Source organism: Rattus norvegicus, chromosome 17 (genome assembly GCF_036323735.1).
Source record: "Rattus norvegicus strain BN/NHsdMcwi chromosome 17, GRCr8, whole genome shotgun sequence".
In the NCBI taxonomy this organism is placed as follows: domain Eukaryota; kingdom Metazoa; phylum Chordata; class Mammalia; order Rodentia; family Muridae; genus Rattus; species Rattus norvegicus.
The window spans coordinates 47,069,286-47,090,560 of record NC_086035.1 but is presented as its reverse complement, the minus strand read 5'-3'; positions in this window follow the sequence as shown (position 1 = coordinate 47,090,560).

Here is a 21,275-nt window from a genome sequence, read left to right as displayed (position 1 = left end):
TGAGGCATCTCTTGGGTATATGCCCAAGAGAGGTATATCTGGATCCTCAGGCAGTTCAATGTCCAATTTTCTGAGGAACCTCCAGACTGATTTCCAGAATGGTTTTACCAGTCTGCAATCCCACCAACAATGGAGGAGTGTTCCTCTTTCTCCGCATCCTCGCCAGCATCTGCTGTCACCTGAGTTTTTGATCTTAGCCATTCTCACTGGTGTGAGGTGAAATCTCAGGGTTGTTTTGATTTGCATTTCCCTTATGACTAAAGATGTTGAACATTTCTTTAGGTGTTTCTCAGCCATTCGGCATTCCTCAGCTGTGAATTCTTTGTTTAGCTCTGAACCCCATTTTTTAATAGGGTTATTTGTTTCCCTGCGGTCTAACTTCTTGAGTTCTTTGTATATTTTGGATATAAGGCCTCTATCTGTTGTAGGATTGGTAAAGATCTTTTCCCAATCTGTTGGTTGCCGTTTTGTCCTAACCACAGTGTCCTTTGCCTTACAGAAGCTTTGCAGTTTTATGAGATCCCATTTGTCGATTCTTGATCTTAGAGCATAAACCATTGGTGTTTTGTTCAAGAAATTTTTTCCAGTGTCCATGTGTTCCAGATGCTTCCCTAGTTTTTCTTCTATTAGTTTGAGTGTGTCTGGTTTGATGTGGAGGTCCTTGATCCACTTGGACTTAAGCTTTGTACAGGGTGATAAGCATGGATCGATCTGCATTCTTCTACATGTTGCCCTCCAGTTGAACCAGCACCATTTGCTGAAAATGCTATCTTTTTTCCATTGGATGGTTTTGGCTCCTTTGTCAAAAATCAAGTGACCATAGGTGTGTGGGTTCATTTCTGGGTCTTCAATTCTATTCCATTGGTCTATCTGTCTGTCTCTGTACCAATACCATGCAGTTTTTATCACTATTGCTCTGTAATACTGCTTGAGTTCAGGGATAGTGATTCCCCCTGAAGTCCTTTTATTGTTGAGGATAGCTTTAGCTATCCTGGGTTTTTTGTTATTCCAGATGAATTTGCAAATTGTTCTGTCTAACTCTTTGAAGAATTGGATTGGTATTTTGATGGGGATTGCATTGAATCTGTAGATTGCTTTGGTAAAATGGTAAAATGGCCATTTTTACTATATTAATCCTGCCAATCCATGAGCATGGGAGATCTTTCCATCTTCTGAGGTCTTCTTCAATTTCTTTTCTCAGTGTCTTGAAGTTCTTATTGTACAGATCTTTTACTTGCTTGGTTAGAGTCACACCGAGGTACTTTATATTATTTGGGTCTATTATGAAGGGTGTCGTTTCCCTAATTTCTTTCTCGGCTTGTTTCTCTTTTGTATAGAGGAAGGCAACTGATTTATTTGAGTTAATTTTATACCCAGCCACTTTGCTGAAGTTGTTTATCAGCTTTAGTAGTTCTCTGGTGGAACTTTTGGGATCACTTAAATATACTATCATGTCATCTGCAAATAGTGATATTTTGACCTCTTCTTTTCCGATCTGTATCCCTTTGATCTCCTTTTGTTGTCTGATTGCTCTGGCTAGAACTTCAAGAACTATATTGAATAAGTAGGGAGAGAGTGGGCAGCCTTGTCTAGTCCCTGATTTTAGTGGGATTGCTTCAAGTTTCTCTCCATTTAGTTTAATGTTAGCAACTGGTTTGCTGTATATGGCTTTTACTATGTTTAGGTATGGGCCTTGAATTCCTATTCTTTCCAGGACTTTTATCATGAAGGGGTGTTGAATTTTGTCAAATGCTTTCTCAGCATCTAATGAAATGATCATGTGGTTCTGTTCTTTCAGTTTGTTTATATAATGGATCACGTTGATGGTTTTCCGTATATTAAACCATCCCTGCATGCCTTGGGATGAAGCCTACTTGATCATGGTGGATGGTTGTTTTGATGTGCTCTTGAATTCGGTTTGCCAGAATTTTATTGAGTATTTTTGCGTCGATATTCATAAGGGAAATTGGTCTGAAGTTCTCTTTCTTTGTTGTGTCTTTGTGTGGTTTAGGTATAAGAGTAATTGTGGCTTCGTAGAAGGAATTCGGTAGGGCTCCATCTGTTTCAATTTTGTGGAACAGTTTGGATAATATTGGTATGAGGTCTTCTATGAAGGTTTGATAGAATTCTGCACTAAACCCGTCTGGACCTGGGCTCTTTTTGGTTGGGAGACCTTTAATGACTGCTTCTATTTCCTTAGGAGTTATGGGGTTGTTTAACTGGTTTATCTGTTCCTGATTTAACTTCGATACCTGGTATCTGTCTAGGAAATTGTCCATTTCCTGAAGATTTTCAAATTTTGTTGAATATAGGTTTTTATAGTAAGATCTGATGATTTTTTGAATTTCCTCCGAATCTGTAGTTATGTCTCCCTTTTCATTTCTGATTTTGTTAATTTGGACTCACTCTCTGTGTCCTCTCGTTAGTTTGGCTAAGGGTTTATCTATCTTGTTGATTTTCTCAAAGAACCAACTTTTGGTTCTGTTGATTCTTTCTATGGTACTTTTTGTTTCTACTTGGTTGATTTCAGCTCTGAGTTTGATTATTTCCTGCCTTCTTCTCCTCCTGGGTGTATTTGCTTCTTTTTGTTCTAGAGCTTTTAGGTGTGCTGTCAAGCTGCTGACATATGCTCTTTCCTGTTTCTTTCTGCAGGCACTCAGAGTTATGAGTTTTCCTCTTAGCACAGCTTTCATTGTGTCCCATAAGTTTGAGTATGTTGTATCTTCATTTTCATTAAATTCTAAAAAGTTTTTAATTTCTTTCTTTATTTCTTCCTTGACCAGGTTATCATTGAGTAGAGCATTGTTCAATTTCCACGTATATGTGGGCATTCTTCCCTTATTGTTATTGAAGACCAGTTTTAGGCCGTGGTGGTCCGATAGCACGCATGGGATTATTTCTATCTTTCTGTACCTGTTGAGGCCCGTTTTTCGACCAATTATATGGTCAATTTTGGAGAAAGTACCATGAGGAGCTGAGAAGAAGGTATATCCTTTTGCTTTAGGATAGAATGTTCTATAAATATCCGTTAAGTCCATTTGGCTCATGACTTCTCTTAGTCTGTCGACATCACTGTTTAATTTCTGTTTCCATGATCTGTCCATTGATGAGAGTGGGGTGTTGAAATCTCCCACTATTATTGTGTGAGGTGCAATGTGTGTTTTGAGCTTTAGTAAGGTTTCTTTTACGTATGTAGGTGCCCTTGTATTTGGGGCATAGATATTTAGGATTGAGAGTTCATCTTGGTTGATTTTTCCTTTGATGAATATGAAGTGTCCTTCCTTATCTTTTTTGATGACTTTTAATTGAAAATTGATTTTATTTGATATTAGAATGGCTACTCCAGCTTGCTTCTTCTGACCATTTGATTGGAAAGCTGTTTTCCAGCCTTTCACTCTGAGGTAGTGTCTGTCTTTGTCTCTGAGGTGTGTTTCCTGTAGGCAGCAGAATGCAGGGTCCTCGTTGCGTATCCAGTTTGTTAATTTATGTCTTTTTGTTGGGGAGTTGAGGCCATTGATATTGAGAGATATTAAGGAATAGTGATTATTGCTTCCCGTTATATTCATATTTGGATGTGAGGTTATGTTTGTGTGCTTTCATTCTCTTTGTTTTGTTGCCAAGACGATTAGTTTCTTGCTTCTTCTAGGGTATAGCTTGCCTCCTTATGTTGGGCTTTACCATTTATTATCCTTTGTAGTGCTGGATTTGTGGAAAGATATTGTGTAAATTTGGTTTTGTCATGGAATATCTTGGTTTCTCCATCAATGTTAATTGAGAGTTTTGCTGGATACAGTAACCTGGGCTGGCATTTGTGTTCTCTTAGGGTCTGTATAACATCAGTCCAGGATCTTCTGGCCTTCATAGTTTCTGGCGAGAAGTCTGGTGTGATTCTGATAGGTCTCCCTTTATATGTTACTTGACCTCTTTCCCTTACTGCTTTTAATATTCTTTCTTTATTTTGTGCGTTTGGTGTTTTGACAATTATGTGACGGGAGGTGTTTCTTTTCTGGTCCAATCTATTTGGAGTTCTGTAGGCTTCTTGTATGTCTATGGGTATCTCTCTTTTTAGGTTAGGGAAGTTTTCTTCTATGATTTTGTTGAAGATATTTACTGGTCCTTTGAGCTGGGAGTCTTCACTCTCTTCTATACCTATTATCCGTAGGTTTGATCTTCTCATTGAGTCCTGGATTTCCTGTATGTTTTGGACCAGTAGCTTTTTCCGCTTTACATTATCTTTGACAGTTGAGTCAATGATTTCTATGGAATCTTCTGCTCCTGAGATTCTCTCTTCCATCTCTTGTATTCTGTTGGTGAAGCTTGTATCTACAGCTCCTTGTCTCTTCTTTTGGTTTTCTATATCCAGGGTTGTTTCCATGTGTTCTTTCTTGATTGCTTCTATTTCCATTTTTAATTCCTTCAACTGTTTGATTGTGTTTTCCTGGAATTCTTTCAGGGATTTTTGCGATTCCTCTCTGTAGGCTTCTACTTGTTTATTAATGTTTTCCTGTGTTTCCCTAAGTGTGTTCATGTCTTTCTTGAAGTCCTCCAGCATCATGATCAAATATGATTTTGAAACTAGATCTTGCTTTTCTGGTGTGTTTGGATATTCCATGTTTGTTTTGGTGGGAGAATTGGGCTCCAATGATGGCATGTAGTCTTGGTTTCTGTTGCTTGGGTTCCTGCACTTGCCTCTCGCCATCAGATTATCTCTAGTGTTACTTTGTTCTGCTATTTCTGACAGTGGCTAGACTGTCCTATAAGCCTGTGTGTCAGGAGTGCTGTAGACCTGTTTTCCTCTCTTTCAGTCAGTTATGGGGACAGAGTGTTCTGCTTTCGGGCGTGTAGTTTTTCCTCTCTACAGGTCTTCAGCTGTTCCTGTGGGCCTGTGTCTTGAGTTCACCAGGCAGCTTTCTTGCAGCAGAAAATTTGGTCTTACCTGTGGTCCCGAGGCTCAGATTCGCTCGTGGGGTGCTGCCCAGGGGCTCTCTGCAGCGGCAGCAACCTGGAAGACCTGTGCCGCCCCTTCTGGGAGCTTCAGTGCACCAGGGTTCCAGATGGTCTTTGGCTTTTTCCTCTGGCGTCCGAGATGTGTGTGCAGGGAGCAGTCTCTTCTGGTTTCCCAGGCTTGTCTGCCTCTCTGAAAGTTTAGCTCTCCCTCCCACGGGATTTGGGTGCAGAGAACTGTTTATCCGGTCTGTTTCCTTCAGGGTCCGGCGGTGTCTCTGGCAGGGGTCCTGCCGCTCCTGGGCCCTCCCCCACGGGAGCCCAGAGGCCTTATACAGTTTCCTCTTGGGCCAGGGATGTGGGCAGGGGTGAGCAGTGTTGGTGGTCTCTTCCGCTCTGCAGCCTCAGGAGTGCCCACCTGACCAGGCGGTTTGGTCCAATGCTGCTGTTTCTTAAAACGTACTGTTGATAGTAGCACGTACTTTTGGAAAATAAGTGAAATTGCCCAGAATATGGGATTCTTTTCTTGAAAATATTCCTATATCTTGGAAAGTATACTAGATTCTATTGTGTCCTATTGAGAGCTAAATGAATTTACAAAGAAACTCGGATTCATTTCATTAAAATGTTGCTATATCTTGAAAATTAGGCTTGATTCTAGCCTGACCTACTGAAAACTAAGTGAAATCGCCAAGAAACTGGGATTCCTTTCGTGAAAATGTTGCTATATGTTGAATAGAATGGTTGATCTGATGGCGTCCTTTTGGGAACTAACTGAATTGGACATGTAACTTGGGTTCTGTTCATGGAGTGTTGCTATATTTTGAAAAGTATAATTGTTCCATGCGCTTTCACTTGGGAACTAACAGAATTCAACAAGAAAAAGGGATTCTGTTCGTTACAATGTTACTATATCTTGAAAAGTGGACTAGATAAAATTCCTCCTATTGGGAACTAACTGAATTCGCCAAGAAACTGGGATTCCGTTCGTGAAAATATCGCTACATCTTGAAAAGTATGCTTGATACAAAGGTGTCCTTTGGCCTAATTGAAATTGCTATGAACCTGGGAATCCGTTCATGAGAATGCTGGTGTATTTAAAATGTACTGTTGATACAAGCATGTACTGTTGGTAAATAAGTGAAATTACGCAGAAAATTGGATTCTTTTCTTGAAAATATTGCTATATCTTGAAAAGTATACTTGATCCTATTGTGTCCTACAGGGAACTAAATGAATTTACAAAAAAACTGGGATTCCGTTCATTAAATGCTGCTATATCTTGAAAATTAGGCTTGATTCTAGCCTAACCTATTGAAAACTAAGTGAAATCGGCAAGAAACTGGGATTCCTTTCGTGAAAATGTTGCTATATGTTGAAAAGAATGGTTAATCTGACGGCATCCTTTTTGGAACTCACTGAATTGGCCATGTAACTTGGATTCTGTTCATGGAAGTGTTGCTATATTTTAAAAAGTATGATTGTTCCATGCGCGACCGCTGGGAATTAACAGAATTCGCCAAGAAAAAGGGATTCCTTTCGTGACAATGTTACTATATCTTGAAAAGTGGACTCCTTAAAATTCCTCCTATTGGGAACTAACTGAATTCGCCAAGAACCTGGGATTCCATTTGTGAAAATATCACTACATCTTGAAAAGTATGCCTTAGTCAAGTGTGTCCTAATTGGAGTAATTGAAATCGCCATGAACCTGGGAATCCGTTCATGACATGCTACTGTACCTTAAAACGTACTGTTGATAGTAGCACGTACTGTTGGAAAATAAGTGAAATTGCACAGAAAATGGGATTCTTTTCTTGAAAATATTGCTATACCTTGAAAAGTATACTTGATCCTATTGTGTCCTATGGAGAACTAAATGAATTTACAAAGAAACTGGGATTCCGTTCATTAAATGCTGCTATATCTTGAAAATTAGGCTTGATTCTTGCCTGACCTATTGAAAACTAGTGAAATCGCCAAGAAACTGGAATTCCTTTCGTGAATTTGTTGCTATATGTTGAAAAGAATGGTAGATCTGACGGTGTCCTTTTGGGAATTATCTGAATTGGCCATGTAACTTGGATTCTGTTCATGGAAGTGTTGCTATATTTTGAAAAGTATGATTGTTCCATGTGTGTTCACTTGGGAAGTAACAGAATTCACCAAGAAAAAGGGATTCCGTCCATGACAATGTTACTATATCTTGAAAAGTAGACTCGTTAAAATTCCTCCTATGGGGAATTAACTGAATTTGCCAGGAGACTGGGATAACATTCGTGAAAATATCGCTACATCTTGAAAAGTATGCTTGATACAACGGTGTCCTTTGAACTAATTGAAGTCGACATGAACCTGGGAATCCGTTCATGAGAATGCTGCTGAATCTTAAAAGTACTGTTGATATAAGCATGTACTGTTGGAAAATAAGTGAAATTGCCCACAAAATTGGATTCTTTTCTTGAAAATATTGCTATATCTTGAAAAGTATACTTGATCCTTTTGTGTCCTACGGGGAACTAAATGAATTTACAAAGAAACTGGGATTCATTTCATTAAAATGTTGCTATATCTTGAAAATTAGGCTTGATTCTAGCCTGACCTATTGAAAACTAAGTGAAATCACTAAGAAACTGGGCTCCTTTCGTGAAAATGTTGCTATGTGTTGGAAAGAATGTTTGATCTGAGGCGTTCTTGTGGGACCTCTCTGAATTGGCCATGTAACTTGGATTCTGTTCATGGAAGCGTTGCGATATTTTGAAAAGTATGCCTGCTCCATGCTCGTCCACTTGGGAATTAACAGAATTTGCCAAGAAAAAGGGATTCCTTTCGTGACAATGTTACTATATCTTGAAAAGTGGACTCGTTAAAATTCCTATTAGGAACTAACCGAATACGGAAAGAAATAGGAAATCCGTTTGTCAAAATATCGCTACATCGTGAAAAGTATATTTGATTCAAGGGTTTCCTATTTGGACTAATTGAAATCGCTATGAACCTGGGAATCCGTTCATGAGAATGCTGCTGTATCTTAAAAAGTACTGTTGATACTAGCATGTACTGTTGGAAAATACGTGAATAACGTGTGTAACGTGAAAATACGTGTGTAACAGAAAATGGGAATCTTTCTTGAAAATATTGCTAAGTCTTGAAAAGTATACTTGATTCTATTGTGTCTACTGGGAACTAAATGAATTTACAAAGAAACTGGGATTCATTTCATTAAAATGTTGCTATTTCTTGAAAATTAGGCTTAATTCTAGCCTGACCTATTGAAAACTAAGTGAAATCGCCCAGAAACTGGGATTCCTTTCGTGAAAATGTTGCTATATGTTGAAAAGAATGGTTGATCTGACGGCGTCCTTTTTGTCACTAACTGAATTGGCCATGTAATTTGGAATCTGTTCATGGAAGTGTTGCTATATTTTGAAAAGTATTATTGTTCCATGAGGGACCGCTGGGAATTAACAGAATTCGCCAAGAAAAAGGGATTCCTTTCGTGACAATGTTACTATATCTTGAAAAGTGGACTCGTTAAAATTCCTCCTATTGGGAACTAACCGAATACGGAAAGAAAAAGCGAATCCGTTCAAGTAAGTATCGCTACATCTTGAAAAGTATGCTTGATTCAAGGGTGTCCTATTTGGACTAATTGAAATCGCCATAAACCTGGGAATCCGTTCATGAGAATGCTGATGTATCTACAAAAGTACTGTTGATACTAGCATGTACTGTTGGAAAATAAGTGAAATTGCCCAGAAAATGGGATTCTTTTCTTGAAAATATTGCTATATCTTGAAAAGTATACTTCATCCAATTGTGTCCTATTGGGAACTAAATGAATTTTCAAAGAAACTGTGATTCATTTCATTAAAATGTTGCTATATCTTGAAAGTTAGGCTTGATTCTAGCATGACCTATTGAAAACTAAGTGAAATGGCCAAGAAACTGGGATTCCTCTTGTGAAAATGTTGCTATATTTTGAAAAGAATGGTTTTCTGACGGCGTCCTCTTTAGAACTAACTGAATTGGCCATGTAACTTGGATTCTGTTTATGGAAGTGTTGCTATATTTTGAAAAGTATGATTGTTCCATGCGCGTCCACTTGGGAACTAACAGAATTCGCCAAGTCAAAGGGATTCCGTTCGTGACAATGTTACTCTATCTTGAAAAGTAGACTCTTTAAAATTCCTCCTAATGGGAACTAACAGATTTCGCCAAGAGAATGCTATTCCTTTCATGAAAATATTGCTAAATCTTGAAAAGTATACTTGATACAATGCTGTCCTATTTGGAGTAGTTGAAATCGCCAGGAACCTGGGAATCTGTTCATGAGAATGCTGCTGTAACACACAATGTACTGTTGATAATAGCATGTACTGTTGGAAAATAAGTGAAATTGCCCAGAAAATGTGATTCTTTTCTTGAAAATATTGCTATATTTTGAAAAGCATACTTGATCCTATTGTGTCCTACGGGGAATTAAATAAATTTACAATGAAACTGGGATTCACTTCATTAAAATGTTGCTATATCTTGAAAATTAGGCTTGATTGCAGCCTAACCTATTGAAAACTAAGTGAAATTGCTGAGAAACTGGGATTCCTTTCGTGAAAATGTTGCTATTTGTTGAAAAGAATGTTTGACCTGATGGCGTCCTTTTGGGAACTAACTGAATTGGCCATGTAACTTGGATTCTGTTCCTGGCAGTGTTGCGATATTTTGAAAAGTATGATTCCTCCTTGAGCATTCACCTTGGAATTAACAGAATTCGCCAAGGAAAAGGGATTCTGTTCGTGACAATGTTACTATATCTTGAAAAGTGGACTCGTTAAAATTCCTTCTTTTGGGAACTAACTGAATTCGACAAGAAACTGGGATTCTGTTCGTGAAAATATAGCTACATCTTGAATAGTATGCTTGATACAACGGTGTCCTATTTGGACTAATTGAAATCGTCATGATCCTGGGAATCCGTTCATGGAAATGCTGCTGTATCTTTAAACGTATTTGTGATAGTAGCACGCACTGTTGGAAAATAAGTGAAATTGACCAGACAATGGGATTCTTTTCTTGAAAATATTGCTAAGTGTTGAAAAGTATACTTGATCCTATTGAGTCTACTGGGAACTAATGAATTTACAAAGAAACTGGGATTCATTTCATTAAAATGTTGCTATATCTTCAAAATTACTCTTGATTCTAGCCTGACCTATAGAAAACTAAGTGAAATCGCCAAGAAACTGGGATTCCTTTTGTGAAATGTTGCTATATGTTGAAAAGAATGGTTGATGTGATGGCGTCCTTTTGGGAACTAACTGAATTGTCCATGTAACTTGGATTCTGTTCATGGAAGTGTTGCTATATTTTGAAAAGTATGATTGTTCCATGCGCGTTCACTTGGGAACTAATAGAATTCGCCAGAAAAAGGGATTCTGTTATTTACAATGTTACTATATCTTGAAAAGTGGACTCATTAAAATTCTTCCTATTGGAAACTAACTGAATTCACAAAGAAACTGGGATTCTGTTCCTGAAAATATAGCTACATCTTGAAAAGTATGGTTGATACAAGGTTGTCCTATTTGGACTAATTGAAATCGTCATGAACCTGGAAATCGGTTCATGAGAATGCTGCTGTATCTTAAAACGTACTGGTGATGGTAGCACGTAGTGTTGGAAAATAAGTGAAATAACCGAGAAAATGGGATTCTTTTCTTGAAAATATTGCTATATCTTGAAAATTATACTAGATCCTATTGTGTCCTATTGAGAACTAAATGAATTTACAAAGAAACTGGGAATCATTTCATTAAAATGTTGCTATATCTTCAAAATTAGGCTTGTTTCTAGCCTGACCTATTGAAAACTAAGTGAAATCGCCAAGAAACTGGGATTCCATTCGTGGAAATGAAACTATATCTTGAAAGGTATGCTTGATACAAGGGTGTCCTATTTGGACTAATTGAAATCGCCTTGAACCTGGGAATTCGCTCATGAGAATGCTGCTGTATCTTAGAAATTACTTTTGATACTAGCACGTACTTTTGGAAAATAAGTGAAATTGCCCAGAAAATGGGATTCTTTTCATGAAAATATTGTTATATCTTGAAAAGTATACTTGATCCTACTGAGTCCTATTGGGAACTAAATGAATTTACAAAGAAAGTGGGATTCATTTCATTAAAATGTTGCTATATCTTGAAAATTAGCCTTGATTCTAGCCTGAATATTGAAAACTAAGTGAAATCGCCAAGAAAATGGGTTTCCTTTCGTGAAAATGTTGCTATATGTTGAAAAGAATGGTTGATCTGATGCGTCCTTTTGGGAACTAACTGAATTGGCCATGTAACTTAGATTCTCTTTATGGAAGTGTTGCTATTTTTTGAAAAGAATGATTGTTTCATGCGAGTTCACTTGGTAAATAACAGAATTTGCCACGAAAAGGGATTATGTTCGTGACAATGTTATTATATCTCAAAAACGGGACTCCTTAAAATTCCTCCTATTGGGAACTAACTGCATTCGCCAAGAAACTGGGATTCCGTTCATGAAAATGTCGCTACATCTTTAAAAGTATGCTTGATTCAAGGGTGTCCTATTTGGACTAATTGAAATTGCCTTGAACCTGTCATTCCTTTCATGAGAATGCTGCTGTATCTTAAAACATACTGTTGATACCAGCTCATATTGTTGGAAAATTAGTGAAATTGCCTAGAAAATGGGATTCTTTTCTTGAAAATATTGCTATATCTTGAAAAGTATACTTGATCCTACTGTGTCCGATTGGGAACTAAATGAATGTACAAAGGAACTGGGATTCATTTCATTAAAATGTTGCTATATCTTGAAAAATAGGCTTTATTGTAGCCTGAACTATTGAAAACAAAGTGAAAAGGCCAAGAAACTGGGATTCCATTCCCGGAAATGTCACTATATCTTGAAATGTATGCTTGATACAAGGGTGTCCTATTTGAACTAATTGAAATCGCCATGAACCTGGGAATCCATTCATGAGAATGCTGCTGTATCTTAAAAAGTACTATTGATACCAGCACGTACTGTTGGAAAATAAGTGAAAATGTCCAGATAATGGGATTCTTTTTTGAAAATATTGCTATATCTTGAAAAGTATACTTGATCCAATTGAGTCCTACTGGGAACTAAATGTATTTACAAAGAAACTGGGATTCATTTCATTAAAATATTGCTATATCTTGAAAATTAGGCTTGATTCTAGCCTGAACTATTGAAAACAAAGTGAAATCGCCAAGAAACTGGGATTCCGTTCCTGGAAATGTCACTATATCGTGAGAGGTATGCTTGATGCAAGGGTGTCTTATATGGACTAATGGAAATCGCCATGAACCTGGGAATCCGCTCATGAAAATGCTTCTGTATCTTAGAAAGTAGTGTTGATACTAGCACGTAGTGTTGGAAAATAAGTGAAATTGCCCAGAAAATGGAATTCTTTTCTTGAAAATATTGCTATATCTTGAAGAGTATACTTGATCCCACTGAGTCCTATTGGGAACTAAATGAATTTACAAAGAAACTCGGATTCATTCTATTAAAATGTTGGTATATCTTGAAAATTAGGCTTGATTCTAGCCTGAATATTGAAAACTAAGTGAAATAGCCAAGAAACTGGGATTCCTTTGGTGAAAATTTTGCTATATGTTGAAAAGAATGGTTGATCTGATGCGTCCTTTTGGGAACTAACTGAATTGGCCATGTAACTTAGATTCTGTTTATGGAAGTGTTGCTATTTTTTGAAAAGTATGATTGTTTCATGCGGGTTCACTTGGTAAATAACAGAATTCGCCACGAAAAAGGGATTACGTTCCTGACAATATTATTATATCTCGAAAAGTGGACTCGGTAAATTCCTCGTATTGGGAACTAACTGAATTTGCCAAGAAACTGGTATTCCTTTCCTGAAAATGTCGCTACATCTTTAAAAGTATGCTTGATTCAAGGGTGTCCTATTTGGACTAATTGAAATCGCCATGAAGCTGGGATCCGTTCATGAGAATGCTGCTCTATCTTAAAACGTCCTGTTGATACTAGCACGTACTTTTGGAAAATAAGTGAAATTGACCAGACAATGGGGTTCTTTTCTTGAAAATATTGCTATATCTTGAAAAGTATACTTGATCCTATTCAGTCCTATTGGGAACTAAATGAATTTACAAAGAAACTGGGATTCATTTCATTAAAATGTTTCTATATCTTGAAAATTAGGCATGATTCTAGCCTGACCTATTGAAAAGTAAGTGAAAACGCCAAAAACTGGGATTCCATTTGTGGAAATGTCACTATATCTTGAAAAGTATGCTTGATACAATGGTGTCCTATTTGGACTAATTGAAATCGCCATGTACCTTGGAATCTGTTCAAGAGAATGCTGCTGTATCTTAAAAAATACTGTTGGTACTAGCACGTAATGTTGGAAAATATGTGAAATTGCCCAGAAAATGTCATTTTTTTTCTTAAAAATATTGCTATATCTTGAAAAGTATACTTGATCCTATTTTGTCCTACTGATAACTAAATGAATTTTCAAAGTAACTGGGATTCCTTTCATTAAAATGTTGCTATATCTTTAACATTAGGCTTGATTCTAGCCTGACCTATTGAAAACTGAGTGAAATCGCCACGAAACTGGGATTCCTTTCGTGAAAATGTTGCTATATGTTGGAAAGAATGGTCGATCTAACGTTGTTCTTTTTGTCACTAACTATATTGGCTATGTAACTTGGATCTGTTCATGGAAGTGTTGCTATATTTTGAAAAGTATGATTGTTTCATGCCCGTTCACTTGGGAACTAACAGAAGTTGCCAAGAAAAAGGGATTCTGTTAGTTACAATGTTACTATATCTTCAAAAGTGGACTCGTTAAAATTCCTCCTATTGGGAACTAACTGAATTTGCCAAGAAACTGGTTTTCCTTTCATGAAAATGTCGCTACATCTTGAAAAGTATGCTTGATACAAGGGTGTCCTATTTGGACTAATTGAAATCGCCATAAACCTGGGAATCCGTTCATGAAAATGCTGCTGTATCTTAATAAGTACTGTTGATACTAGCACGTACTGTTGGAAAATAAGTGAAATTGCCGATAAAATGGGATTCTTTTCTTCAAAATATTGCTATATCTTATAAAGTATACTTGTTGCTACTGTGTCCTAATGGGAACTAAATGAATTTACATAGAAACTGGGATTTATTTCATTAAAATGTTGCTATATCTTGAAAATTAGGCTCAATTCTAGCCTGACCTATTGAAAACTAAGGGATATCTCCAAGAGACTGGGATTCCTTTCGTGAAAATGTTGCTATACGTTGAAAAGAATGGTAGATCTAACGGCGTACTTTTGGGAACTAACCCGAATTGGCCACGTAACTTGGATTCTGTTCATGGAAGTGTTGCTATATTTTGAAAAGTATGATTGTTTCATTCGTGTTCACTTGGGAACTAACAGAATTTGACAAGAAAAAGGGATTCCATTCGTGACAATGTTACTATATCTGGAAAAGTGGACTCATTAAAATTCCTCCCATCGGAAACTAACTGAATTCGCCATGAAATTGGGATTCCATTCGTGTTAATATCGCTACATCTTGAAAAGTATGCTTGATACAAGGGTGTCCTATTTGGACTAATTGAAATCGCCATGAAGCTGGGAAACTGTTCATGAGAATGCTGCTGTATCTTAAAAAGTACTATTGATACCAGCACGTACTGTTGGAAAATAAGTGAAAATGCCCAGATAATGGGATTTTTTCTTGAAAATATTGCTATATCTTGAAAGGATACTTGATTCTATTGAGTCCTATTTGGAACTAAATGAATTTACAAAGAAACTGGGAATCATTCAATCAAAATGTTGCTATATCTTGAAAATTAGGCTTGATTCTAGCCTGAACTATTGAAAACAAAGTGAAATCGCCAAGAAACTGGGATTCCATTCCTGGAAATGTCACTATATCTTGAAAGGTATGCTTGATACAAGGGTGTCCTATTTGGACTAACTGAAATCACCATGAACCTGGGAATCCGTTCATGAGAATGCTTCTGTATCTTAGAAAGTAGTGTTGATACTAGCATGTTCTGTTGGAAAATAAGTGAAATTGCCCTGAAAATGGGACTCTTTTCTTGAAAATATTGCTATATCTTGAAAAGTTTACTTCATCCTATTGAGTCCTTTGGGAACTAAATGAATTTACAAAGAAGCTGGGATTCATTTCATTAAAATGTTGCTATATCTTGAAAATTAGCCTTGATTCTAGCCTGAATATTGAAAACTAAGTGAAATCGCCAAGAAACTGGGATTCCTTTCGTGAAAATGTTGCTATATGTTGAAAAGAATGATTGATCTAACGGCGTACTTTTGGGAACTTATTGGCCATGTAACTTGGATCTGATCATGGAAGTGTTGCTATATTTTGAAAAGTATGATTGTTTCATGCGCGTTCACTTGGGAACTAACAGAAGTTGCCAAGAAAAAGGGATTCTGTTAGTTACAATGTTACTGTATCTTCAAAGTGGACTCGTTAAAATTCCTCCTATTGGGAACTAACTGAACTCGCCAAGAAACTGGGATTCCTTTCGTGAAAATGTTGCTATATAATGAAAAGAATGGTTGACCTGATGCGTCCTTTTGGGAACTAACCGAATTGGCGAAGTAACTTAGATTGTGTTTAGGGAAGTGTTGGTATATTTTGAAAAGTATGATTGTTTCATGCGCATTCACTGGGTAAATAACAGGATTCGCTACGAAAAAGGGATTACGTTCCTGACAATTTTATAATATTTCGAAAAGTGGACTTGTTAAATTCCTCCTAATAGGAACTCACTGAATTCGCCAAGAAACTGGGATTCCGTTCATGAAAATGTCACTACATCTTGAAAAGTATGCGTGATACAAGGGTGTCCTATTTGGACTAATTGAAATCGCCATGAACCTGGGAATCCGATCATGAGAATTCTGCTGTATATTAAAACATACTGTTGATACTAGCACGTTCTGTTGGAAAATAAGTGAAATTGACCAGACAATGGGATTCTTTTCTTGAAAACATTGCTATATCCTGAAAAGTATACTTGATCCTATTGGGAACTAAATGAATTTACAGAAAAACTTGGATTCATTTCATTAAAATGTTGCTATATCTTGAACATTAGTCTTGATTCTAGCCTGACCTATTGAAACCTAAATGAAATCGGCAAGAAACTGGGATTCCTTTCGTTAAAATGTTGCTATATGATAAAAAGAATGGTTGACCTGATGCGTCCTTTTGGGTACTGACTGAATTGGCCATGTAATTTGGATTCTGTTCATGGAAGTGTTGTTATATTTTGAAATATGATTGTTTCATGCGTGTTCACTTGGGAACTAACAGAATTTGAAAAGGAAAGGGATTCCGTTCATGACAATGTTACTATATCTTGAAAAGTAGACTCGTTAAAATTTCTCCCATTGGGAACTAACTGAATTCGCCAAGATATTGGGAATCCATTCGTGTAAATATAGCTACATCTTGAAATGTATGCTTGATACAAGGGTGTCCTATTTGGACTAATTGAAATCGCCATGAAGCTGGGAATCCGTTCATGAGAATGCTGTTGTATCTTAAAAAGTACTATTGATACCAGCATGTACTGTTGGAAAATAAGTGAAAATTCCCAGAAAATGGGATTCTTTTCTTGAAAATATTCCTATATCTTGAAAAGTATACTTGATCCTATTCAGTCCTATTGGGAACTAAATGAATTTACAAGGAAACTGGGATTCATTTCATTAAAATATTGCTATATCTTGAAAATTAGCCTGATTCTAGCCTGAACTATTGAAAACAAAGTGAAATCGCCAAAAACCTGGGATTTTATGACTGGAAATATTACTATATCTTGAAAAGTATGCTTGATACAAGGGTGTCGTATTTGGACTAATTGAAATCACCATGAACCTGGGAATCTGTTCATGAGAATGCGACTGTATCTTAAAACTACTGTTGATACTAGCACGTACTGTTGGAAAATAAGTGAAAATGTCCAGATAATGAGATTCTTTTCCTGAAAATATTGCTATATCTTGAAATGTATACTTGATTTAATTGAGTCCTATTCGGAACTGAATGAATTTATAAAGAAACTGGGATTCATTTAATTAAAATATTGCTATATCTTGAAAATTAGGCTTGAATCTAGCCTGAACTATTGAAAACAAAGTAAAATCGCCAAGAAACTGGGATTCCATTCCTGGAAATGTCACTATATCTTGAAAGGTATGCTTGATACAAGGGTGTCCTATTTGGACTAATTGAAATCGCCATGAACCTGGGAATCCGTTCATGAAAATGCTTCTGTATCTTAAAAAGTACTGCTGATACTAGCACGTACTGTTTGAAAATAAATGAAAATGCCCAGAAAATGCGATTCTTTTCTTGAAAATATTGCTATAACTTGACAAGTATATTTGATCCTATTGAGTCCTATTGGGAACTAAATGAATTTACAAAGAAACTGGGATTCACTTCATTAAAATGTTGCTATATCTTGAAAATTAGGCTTGATTCTAGCCAGAATATTGAAAACTACGTGAAATCGCCAAGAAACTGGGCTTCCTTTCGTAAAAATATTGCTATACATTTAAAATAATCGTTGACCTGATGCGTCCTATTGGGAACTAACTGATTTGGCCATGTAACTTGGATTCTATTCATGGAAGTGTTGGTATATTATGAAAAGTATGATTGTTTCATGCGAGTTCACTTGGGTACTAACAGAATTTGACAAGAAAAAGGAATTCCGTTTGTGACAATGTTATTATATCAGGGAAAGTAGACTCGTTAAAATTCCTCCCATTGGAAACTAATTGAATTCTCCATGAAATTGGGATTCCATTCGTGTTAATATCGCTACATCTTGAAAAGTATGCTTGATACAAGGATGTCCTATTTGGACTAATTGAAATCACCATGAACCTGGGAATCCGTTCATGAAAATGCGACTGTATTTGAAAAAGTTCTGTTGATACTAGCACGTACTGTTGGAAAATAAGTTAAAATGTCCAGATAATGGGATTCTTTTCTTGAAAATATTCCTATATCTTGAAAAGTATACTTGATTCTATTGAGTCTATTCGGAACTAAATGCATTTACAAAGAAACTGGGATTGAGTTAATTAAAATGTTGCTATATCTTGAAAAGTAAACTTGATTCTAGACTGAACTATTGAAAACAAAGTGAAATCGCCAAGAAACTGGGATTCCATTCCTGGAAATGTCACTATATCTTGAAAGGTATGCTTGATACAGGAGTGTCCTATATGGAATATTTGAAATCGACATGAACCTGGGAATCCGTTCATGAGAATGCTTCTATATCTTAGAAAGTAGTGTTGATACTAGCACGTAGTGTTGGAAAATAAGTGAAATTGCCAAGAAAATGGGATTCTTTTCTTGAAAATATTGCTATATCTTGAAAAGTATACTTGATCCTATTGTGTTCTATTGGGAACTAAAAGAATTTGCAAAGAAACTGGGATTCATTTCATTAAAATGTTGCTATATTTTGAAAATTAGCCTTGATTCTAGCCTGAATATTGAAAACTAACTGAAATCGACAAGAAACTGGGATTCCTTTGGTGAAAATGTTGCTAAATGTTGAAAAGAATGGTTGATCTGATGCGTCCTTTTGGGAACTAACTGAATTGCCATGTAACTTAGATTCTTTTTATGGAAGTGTTGCTATTTTTTGAAAAGTATGATTGTTTCATGCGGGTTCACTTGGTAAATAACAGAATTCGCCACGAAAAAGGGATTACGTTCCTGACAATGTTATTATATCTCGAAAAGTGGACTCGGGAAATTCCTCGTATTGGGAACTAACTGAATTTGCCAAGAAACCGGTATTCCTTTCATGAAAATGTCGCTATATCTTGAAAAGTATGCTTGATACAAGGGTGTCCTATTTGGACTAATTGAAATCGCCATGAACCTGGGATCCGTTCATGTGAATGCTGCTGTATCTTAAAACGTACTGTTTATACTAGCACGTACTGTTGGAAAATAAGTGAAATTGCCCATACAGTGGGATTCTTTTCTTGAAAATATTGCTATATCTTGACAAGTATATTTGATCCTATTGTGCCCTACTGGGAACTAAATGAATTTACCGAGAAACTGGGGTTTATTTCATATTTATTTGCTATATGTTAAAAATTAGGCTTGATTCTAGCCTGACCATGAACGCTAAGGGAAATCGCCAAGAAACTGGGAGTCCGTTCGTGAAAATGTTGCTATATGTTGAAAAGAATGGCGTCCTTTTGGGAACTAACTAAATTGGCCCTGTATCTTGGATTTTGTTCATGGAAGTTTTGCAATATTTTAAAAAGTATGATTGTTTCATGCGCGTTCATTAGGGAACCTACAGAATTTGCCAAGAAAAAGAAATTCCTTTTGTGACAATGTTACTATGTCTTGAAAAGTGGACTCGTTAAAATTCATCCTATTGGGAACTAACTGAATTCTCCAAGGAACTGGGATTACATTCGTGAAAATATGCCTATATTTTGAAAAGTATGTTTGATACAAAGGTGTCCTATTTGGGCTAATTGAAATCGCCATGAACCTGGGAATCCGTTCATGAGAATGCTGCTGTATCTTAAAACGTACTGTTGATACCAGCACAAACTGTTGGAAAATAAGTGAAAATGCCCAGAAAATGAAATTCTTTTCTTGAAAATATGGCTATATCTTGAAAAGTATACTTGACCCTATTGTGTCCTATTGGGAACTAAATGAATTTACAAAGAAACTGGGATTCATTTCATTAAAATGTTGCTATATCTTGAAAAATTAGGCTTGATTCTAGCCTGACCTATTGAAAACTAAGTGAAATCGCAAAGAAACTGGGATCCCTTTCATGAAAATGTTGTTATATGTTGAAAAGAATTGTTGTTCTAAAGGCGTCCTTTTGGGAACTAACTGAATTGGCCATGTAACTTGGATTCTGTTCATGGAAGTTTTGCTATATTTTGAAAAGTATGATTGTTTCATGCGCGTTCATTTGGGAACTAACAGAATTTTCCAAGAAAAAGAAATTCCGTTTGTGACAATGTTACTAATCTTGAAAGTGGACTCGTTAAAATTCTTCCTAATGGGAACTAATTGAATTCGCCAAGAAACTGGTATTCCGTTCGTGAAAATATTGCTACATCTTGAAAAGTATGCTTCATACAAAGGTGTCCTATTTGGACTATTTGAAATCGCCATGAACCTGGGAATCCGTTCATGAGAATGCTGCTTTATCTTCAAACATACTGTTGATTCTAGCACGCAATGTTTGAAAATAAGTGAAATTGCCCAGACAATGGTATTCTTTTCTTGAAAATATTGCTACACTTGAAAAGTATACTTGATCCTATTGTGCCCTCTTGGTAACTAAATGAATTTACAAAGAAACTGGGATTCATTTCATTAAAATGTTGCTAAATCTTGAAAATTAGGCTCGATTCTAGCCTGACCTACTGAAAACTAAGTGAAATCACCAAGAAACTGGGCTTCCTTTCGTGAAATATTGCTATACGTTTAAAAAATGGTTGACCTGATGCGTCTTTTTGGGAACTAACTGAATTGGACATGTAACTGGATTCTGTTCACGGAAGTGTTGGTATATTTTGAAAAGTATGATTGTTTCCTGGGCGTTCACTTGGGAACTAACAGAATTTGACAAGAAAAAGGGATTTCGTTCGTGACAATGTTGTTATATCTGGAAAAGTGGACTCGTTAAAATTCCTCCCATTGGAAACTAACTGAATTCGCCATGAAATTGGGATTGCATTCGTGTTAATATCGCTACATCTTAAAAATTATGCTTGATACAAGGATGACCTATTTGGACTAATTGAAATCACCATGATCCTGGGAATCCGTTCATGAGAATGCTGCTGCATCTTAAAACGTACTTTAAACACTAGCACATACTGTTGGAAAATTATTGATATTGCCGAGAAAATTTGATTCTTTTCTTGAAAATATTGCTATATCTTGAAAAGTATACTTAATCCTATTGTGTCCTATTGGGAACTAAAGGAATTTACAAAGAAACTGGGATTCATTTCATTAAAATCTTGCTATATCTTGAAAATTTGGCTTGATTCAAGCCTGACCTACTGAAAACTAAGTGAAATCGCCAGGAAACTGGGATTCCATTCGTGGAAATGTCACTATATCTTGAAAAGTATGCTTGATACAAGGGTGTCCTATTTGGACTAATTGAAATCGCCATGAACCTGGGAATCCGTTCATGAGAATGCTGCTGC